This window comes from Nanorana parkeri, unplaced genomic scaffold (genome assembly GCF_000935625.1).
Source record: "Nanorana parkeri isolate BGI_ZX_2015 unplaced genomic scaffold, ASM93562v1 scaffold121, whole genome shotgun sequence".
Classification (NCBI taxonomy): domain Eukaryota; kingdom Metazoa; phylum Chordata; class Amphibia; order Anura; family Dicroglossidae; genus Nanorana; species Nanorana parkeri.
Genome location: NW_017306389.1, coordinates 2,172,683 through 2,179,786, shown reverse-complemented (window position 1 = coordinate 2,179,786; position 7,104 = coordinate 2,172,683). Strand labels below are relative to the sequence as shown.

At 42.6% G+C, this 7,104-nt stretch overlaps 1 protein-coding gene across 1 annotated transcript in view; it reads left to right on the top strand.

Moving 5' to 3' along the window:
- The first annotated feature begins 3,446 nt into the window (after positions 1–3,446).
- VILL (villin like) overlaps positions 3,447–7,104 on the top strand; it is a 67,073-nt gene continuing 63,415 nt past the window's right edge. Inside the window, exon 1 of the mRNA XM_018553496.1 lies at positions 3,447–3,572. The gene's annotated coding sequence lies outside the window, so the exon portion shown is untranslated. The remainder of the gene's footprint in view (positions 3,573–7,104) is intronic.

Sequence of the window (7,104 nt, the reverse complement as noted above, 5' to 3'; positions counted from 1 at the left end):
AGTGGTTATGTGAAGGGGGGGGGGGGGGGGATCAGCCCATAGCTTAGCTAACATGGAAGCAATGGGAGTTGGTTCCAGCAGTATAGCAGTCATGATGACAATGGGAAACTTTCTCTTTTGTGGTGAGAGATGTCGCAAATATATTCAGCCTAAAGAGTATTTCCATTTAATCATTGTGATGATGCATCTTCATCTATATGTGTTGTATTATTCAGGGGATTTAGGAGCTCCACAAGCACAGATAATACTGCTGGCTTTAAAATAAAGTCCTGTTTATTACGCAGCTTAAAAGGCTTCTCTTCAACATATGCAAAACTTTAACAATCTCACTTTCTGCAGTTTAAATAGGAGTCCATGGATACAGTGGGCTCTTAGTTGGGTAGTTCAAAAGATACAGTGCCTATCACTGAATAGAAAGTCCAGGGATCCATGTCTCTAAGGCTGAATGGTTCAGTTCTTTTCTATGGGTCAAGATTTCCAAGCAGCTCTTATCTGCTCAAACGAAACCAACTTTGAGCATACAGAACCTACTACTAATACCTCTATTTACATAGTGTGTGTGTGTGTGTGTGTGTGTGTGTGTGTGTGTGTGTGATATAAACCCAATTACTAGAATCTCATCTAAGTTTTAACATGTTAAAGTATTTTCCATTTTTTTTTCAATCTTTTTAAAATCTGCATCTTTCAGTAAAATAATACCTGTGATCCTGCCATTAATTTTCTTATTTAGGCTTTTCATGTCATAGGTTGACACCTGTCTCCCAATTGTGCTCCTGTGTTGTCACCTTGTCATATGCGCCCCTGGTGGAGACTACTAAAAGAAAACGTATCCAAAGTAATGATGTGCAGTTGACATTGGAGTTAGTGCATGTATACAGGCTGAAAAAGGCTGGAGGAAATGAGCAGCACTGAGATGAAAAATGGATGGAAATAAGGTGAAAACATGTCAATGGTTTATAAAACAATTAGCAAACTAATCCACGTAGGGCTTATTTCTACTTTAAATAGAGAACTATCATTTCTGGTGGTAGTTTTAATTACAAAGAGACAAATTTGAGTGTGTAGTTGCTTATATTCTCTGACCCTGGGACATAAATATGTCTAGTTGCCACACCCCTGCTTATGATTGTTATGTGATATTGTTATGATATTATGCAGACACACCTAATTCATCTTTTAATAATATTTTCAAGTGGCAGCTAGGTTAGACATCAGTATGTATATAAACACTGTATTACCAAAAGTATTGGGACGCCTGCCGTTACACGCACATGACCTGCAATAGCATCCCAGTCTTAGTCTGTACTGTTCAATATTGAGTTGGCCCACCCTTTGCCGCTATAACAGCTTCAACTCTTCTGGGAAGGCGTCCACAAGGAGTGTGTCTATGGGAATGTTTGACCATTCTTCCAGAAGCGCATTTGTGAGGTCAGGTACTGATGTTGGATGAGAAGGCCGGGCTCGCAGCCTCCGCTCTAATTCATCCCAAAGGTGTTCTATTGGGTTGAGGTCAGGACTCTGTGCAGGCCGGTCAAGTTCCTCCACCTCAAATTCGCTTATCCATGTCTTTATGGACCTTGCTTTGTGCACTGGTGTGCAGTGTTGTTGGAACAGGAAGGGGCCATCCCCAAACTGTTCCCACAAAGTTGGGAGCATGAAATTGTCCAAAATGTCTTGGTATACTGATGCCTTAAGAGTTCCCTTCACTGGAACTAAAGGGCCAAGCCCAACACCTGAAAAACAACCCCACACCATAATCCCCCCTCCACCAAACTTTACACTTGGCACAATGCAGTCAGGCAAGTACCATTCCCCTGGCAACCGCCAAACCAAGACACATCCATCGCATTGCCAGACAGAGAAGCGTGATTTGTCACTCCAGAGAATACGTCTGCACTTCCCTAGAGTCCAGTGGCGGCGTGCTTTACACCACGGCATCCGACGCTTTGCATTGCACTTGGTGATGTAAGGCTTGGATGCAGCTGCTCGGCCATGGAAACCCATTCCATTAAGCTCTCTACACACTGTTCTTGTGCCAATCTGAAGGCCACACGAAGTTTGGAGGTCTGTATCTATTGACTCTGCAAACAGTTGGCGACTTCTGCGCATTGTGCGTTTCAGCATGCGCTGACCCCGCTCTGTTCTTTTACGTGGCCTACCACTTCTTGGCTGAGTTGCTGTTGTTCCCAGTTGCTTCCCCTTTGTTATAATACCAGTAACAGTTGACCGTGGAATATTTAGTAGCAAGGAAATTGCAAAGAACACCTGAATCTGAATCTGAATCTAATGATTTGGAGGGGTGTCCCAATACTTTTGGCAATATAGTGTATGTGAGGCTTTTTTGTAAGTGGGCAAACGGGAGGCCGGCTCCATGCTCTCTTGTCATGAGATGACGAGGGAGCATGAAGCCAGCTTCCCGGCCAATCAGAAAGCAAGGCGTCGCGTCATTAGACGCCGCCCGGCTTCCTGATTGGACGGCTCGGGCTGGGTCCCGGACGAAGGCCGCATTCTCACTGGAGAGGCCCCGAGGGATGACAGGCTACACATACTAAGGTAAGGTAACCTTACCTCACGAGGCCAGCTTCCGGTCAATCGCGAAACCGGGCAGCGTGTAATGACGCGCTGCCTGGCTTCCTGATACCGGCAGTACTCGTGCTAGGCATCGGAGCATTTGGGCGAGTACTTGCCCAAATACTCGGAATCGGCACCGATATCGATACTAGTATCGGTATCGGTGCATCCCTAGTTTCAACCCTCCCTTACTCTACCCAAAAGAAAAAAAGACAAAAAACTTTGGCTTTGTATATACTTAGACCGTGTTAAATATATCAATCTGTTTCATTCATTCAATCTTATTTAAAAAAATACAAACTGCAGTGGTAATGTGCAGAGCTGAGTAACCATAGCATAACCATAGCAAATATGTTTTTAGTTTACAGTGAAAGATTAATTTGGAAAGGGAATTCCACATAGTTTCCAACGGTGGCAGATAGTGCTCTGCCGCTAGCCTGATCAGATATTCTTTAGTGTATGGGCAGCCCTGTGCGTGAGATATGGACCGTAGATTGTAAGCTCAGGACCGGGACCGATGTGAATGTGCTCTATGTAAAGCGCGGTCTAATTTGTCGATGCTATATAAATACCAATAATAATAAATAAATAAGGGAGGCATGGGACAAATTGCTAAATATAGGGACTGTTGAGCAGGAAGAAACTTCTAAACATTATTCTGTCTTGCTACTATTATTGACAACATTTTGCACGCTACTGCTTACTGAATAAGCCAGCTTGTGATGATTTACTAACCCTTCTAACCACCTTATTGTTGGTACAATTTTAGCAATGCAACCTTTGTCTTCTAAAGAACTGATGCAAATCATTTTCCTGCCATCGTCCTGTGGCTGAGGTATGCGAGAGTGTGTGGTAGGCCAGCCCAGCAGGTAGGAGGATCAGTGCAGCTCAGTCTCAGCTCACAGGTTTTGGGAGTGTGTGTCTGTCACAGGTGGCAGGACACTCTATCAGTCCTGACAGAGGAAACTTACAGATAAGAATTTATCTTTGCTGTCACCAAGGTAAGGCATCTCGTATTCTACATTCAATCAATTCAGAGCTCTGTATGTTCTATAATGTGTAGAAGGTTCAGATCTCTGTATGTCCTATAATGTGTTGAAGGTTCAGATCTCTGTATGTCCTATAATGTGTAGAAGGTTCAGATCTCTGTATGTCCTATAATGTGTAAAAGGTTCAGATCTCTGAATGTTCTATAATGTGCAGAAGGTTCATATCTCTGTAGTTCTATAACGTGTAGAAGGTTCAGAGCTCTGTAGTTCTATAATGTGTAGAAGGTTGAGGTCTCTACATGTTCTATAACATGTAGAAGGGTGACATGTACATGTTCTATAAAGTGTAGAAGGTTCAGATCTCTTTATGTTCTATAACGTGTAGAAGGTTGAGGTCTCTACATGTTCTATAACATGTAGAAGGTTCAGATCGCTGCATGTTCTATAATGTGTAGAAGGTTGAGGTCTCTACATGTTCCATAGCGTGTAGAAGGTTGAGGTCTCTACATGTTCTATAGCGTGTATAAGGTTCAAATCTCTGTATGTTCTATAATGTGTAGAAGGTTGAGGTCTCTGTATGTTCTATAATGTGTAGAAGGTCCTGTGCATTTCATGTGAACTGCTACTCTGCTGTTTCTGTCACCTCTGTGCTGCAGAGCCCATAATATGGGTCCTGGAAGAGAATTTACGTGTTATTTGCTAGGTGTACATTTATAAATAATGTGTTCAACGCGTTTAGTTCACTTGTGTATTTGATTATCCTTTGCACTGATAAGTGACTTACCTAAAGTAAATAACATAGACAAACAAGGTGATCATTCAGACAACCTGAACAAATGCAATTGCTTTCGGCCAACTACAGTATATACAGCCAGTCTGCCAGTTATGGCTGTTTAGAAAACCTTTGAAATAAGGGATGGGCAAAAGCAAGCCCTCCAGCTCTGGTGGAACTACAAATCCCATGAGGCATTGCAAAATTCTCACAACCACAGGCATGACCCCCAGAGACAGATGCATGATCAGATTTGTCATTTCACGAAAGGTGGAGGGCCAGTGTTTGCCTACCCCTGCACTAAATAATAGTCCCAAGAAAAAACTGAAGTCTGGATGCAGAATTTGTCTGCCCAGGTATATGCCGGTTGAATGTCACAATGTTTTTAATAAGCTTTAAATGTATCATGATAAGTAAATGTGTAACTGTGAAGGGTACCTGCTCAAGTCAATATCCAAAATGTCAGTTCTTTGGGAATAAAAGCTCTGAAATTGATTGTGTAAAGGGCCAGCGGGCAGATAGCTCAAATAATATTTGTTCTGTACAGGTGTGAGATTTAAAACAAAAAGTACACAGCATACTAAATCCATAGAATAATAACTGAAGTAATACATTGATATGTCTATATTGCATTGTTCTGAAAATCTTTAAATATTGAATCTTGAAATATTTGCCTGTTTGTGGAAAACATTAGACTAGTGGTTTTACACATTGTAACCAGGATGATTGTTTTACCAACTTGTGACAAGAGTTCACAACACCTACTCTATCATACATTTGTACATATACCCCAGTGGCTAAATTTGTAAGGTTTCTGCATTTAGCACAGATGCAAACCTTTTGGAACATGCAGGAAACATTTCAGTGTTGTCCCACATGACCCAGCTAACTGTAGATTAATTCAAAACTTGATCTTCTGGATCTGCACAGGTATGGGCAACTTTGGAGTGTCCTAATAGCAAATAATGTTGCCAATGGGAAACTTTTTTTTTTGTGGGAGGAATGAGCAGATATAGATCTGTGGATTGTGAAGGTGCTGTGACTAAGCAATGGGTGACTCCCTCTGTGACTTTGCAGAGAAACATGTTCTGCTGCCTCCACCCTTTTACCCAAGAAGGCTAATATGCCCTGAGGACCTGTTCCTGCTACAGATCTGTGCAACAAACACAGTTTATCCTGTACTTGGGTGTGTTTGTAAAGGTTATCTGAAAAAGTGTTATTTCTTCATATGAAACGCTTAGATGCCGCATATGTTTCTAAAAAGTGACACATAAAGATTGTTTCTGGACATTGTTATTTTTCGTATATATACAAGTTTATTTAGTAAGACAATTCCGGGTATAACAATAATCTATAAGGAATAGTAACCTGAACCTACCAATCAGTTTTTACTTTTCGTGTTTAAAAATAAAAGAATTTCTAATGATGTTCAATGTACTAGTGGTTGAGGGCCCGTTCACACTAGCCCGTCTTCACACTAGGGCCCGTTCACACTAGCCCGGTGGGCTAGTACATTGTATCTCACACTGCCAAAGCTGTTACGTTTAAATTTAAAAAAAAAACTTTATGTGGAGTGTACAATGTCTGCCGTGCGGCGACCTGCAGTGGAATGTAGTGCCCTGTGTAAAAATGCAGCATGTTTGCATTTTATCACAGCACCCCACCCATCACACCCATGTTGTGGTGTGAATGAGACCCATAGGAAACAATTGTTTCTTATGTGTCTTAGCGGTGACCTACGTTGTGGTGCGGCACACCATAGCTCACCACGTTATGTGCAAACAGGCCCTAAATCAGCACGTATACAGTTCATGTGTGATAATTACAAAAGATTTGTGAAAGCACTTTGATTAGTGATATCAACAGACATTTAAATACTCTCTACACTTTTAATACTGTGATCATTAGTGTTTCCTAACAGATTTATATACAATCATGTAAAAAAGTAAGTGCACCACATGGAAATTGTTGACTTTTTCAACTATCTGACAAGTGATATACAGCAGGGCTCAAATTTCAGGCCCTGAGCTACTAGCCAGACCTTAAGAGTTACTCGCCACAAGTTGCCCCACCTAACCCCTACCCTCCCGCGGCCTTAACTCTTCCAGCTCAGCAGTGTGACGCAAAGTACAGACATCAGTAACTACACAGATTGCAGAGGTTAGTAATGTAACGCACAGTGCAGACGTCAGCAGTACAGAGGTCAGTAATGTAACGCACAGTACAGGTCACTAACGTAATGCACAGTACAGAGGTCACTAATGTAACGCACAGTACAGAGGTCACTAATGTAACGCACAGTGCAGAGGTCAGCAGTACAGAGGTCAGTAATGTAACGCACAGTACAGGTCACTAATGTAACGCACAGTGCAGAGGTCAGCAGTACATAGGTCAGTAATGTCACTCCTGCCATTTTCCTCCTCCTCTCCTGATTTAGATGCCATTTTCCTGGCGGTGGTGTTGCTGGTAGGGGGGATAAAGAGATGAATGTTCACAGCGGAAGCCTCCCTTCAGGTCCCACGCTGCAAAAACTTCAAGCCGGCCAATAGCAGCTGCAGTCTTCCTCCCAGCCTATGGCAGATGAGGTGGGCGGAGGAAGCTGCAGGTGGCCGGAGTGAAGGGAAGACAGCCGAACTGATTCTTCTCCTCCTCTGCTGCTGCATCGGCCACAGAGGAGAAGAATCAGTTTGGCTGTGTTCCCTTCACTCTGGCCAGAGAAGAGAGAACTCAAGAGAGCGATCGCCGCAGAAACAGCGCTAGTTTCAACCCCAC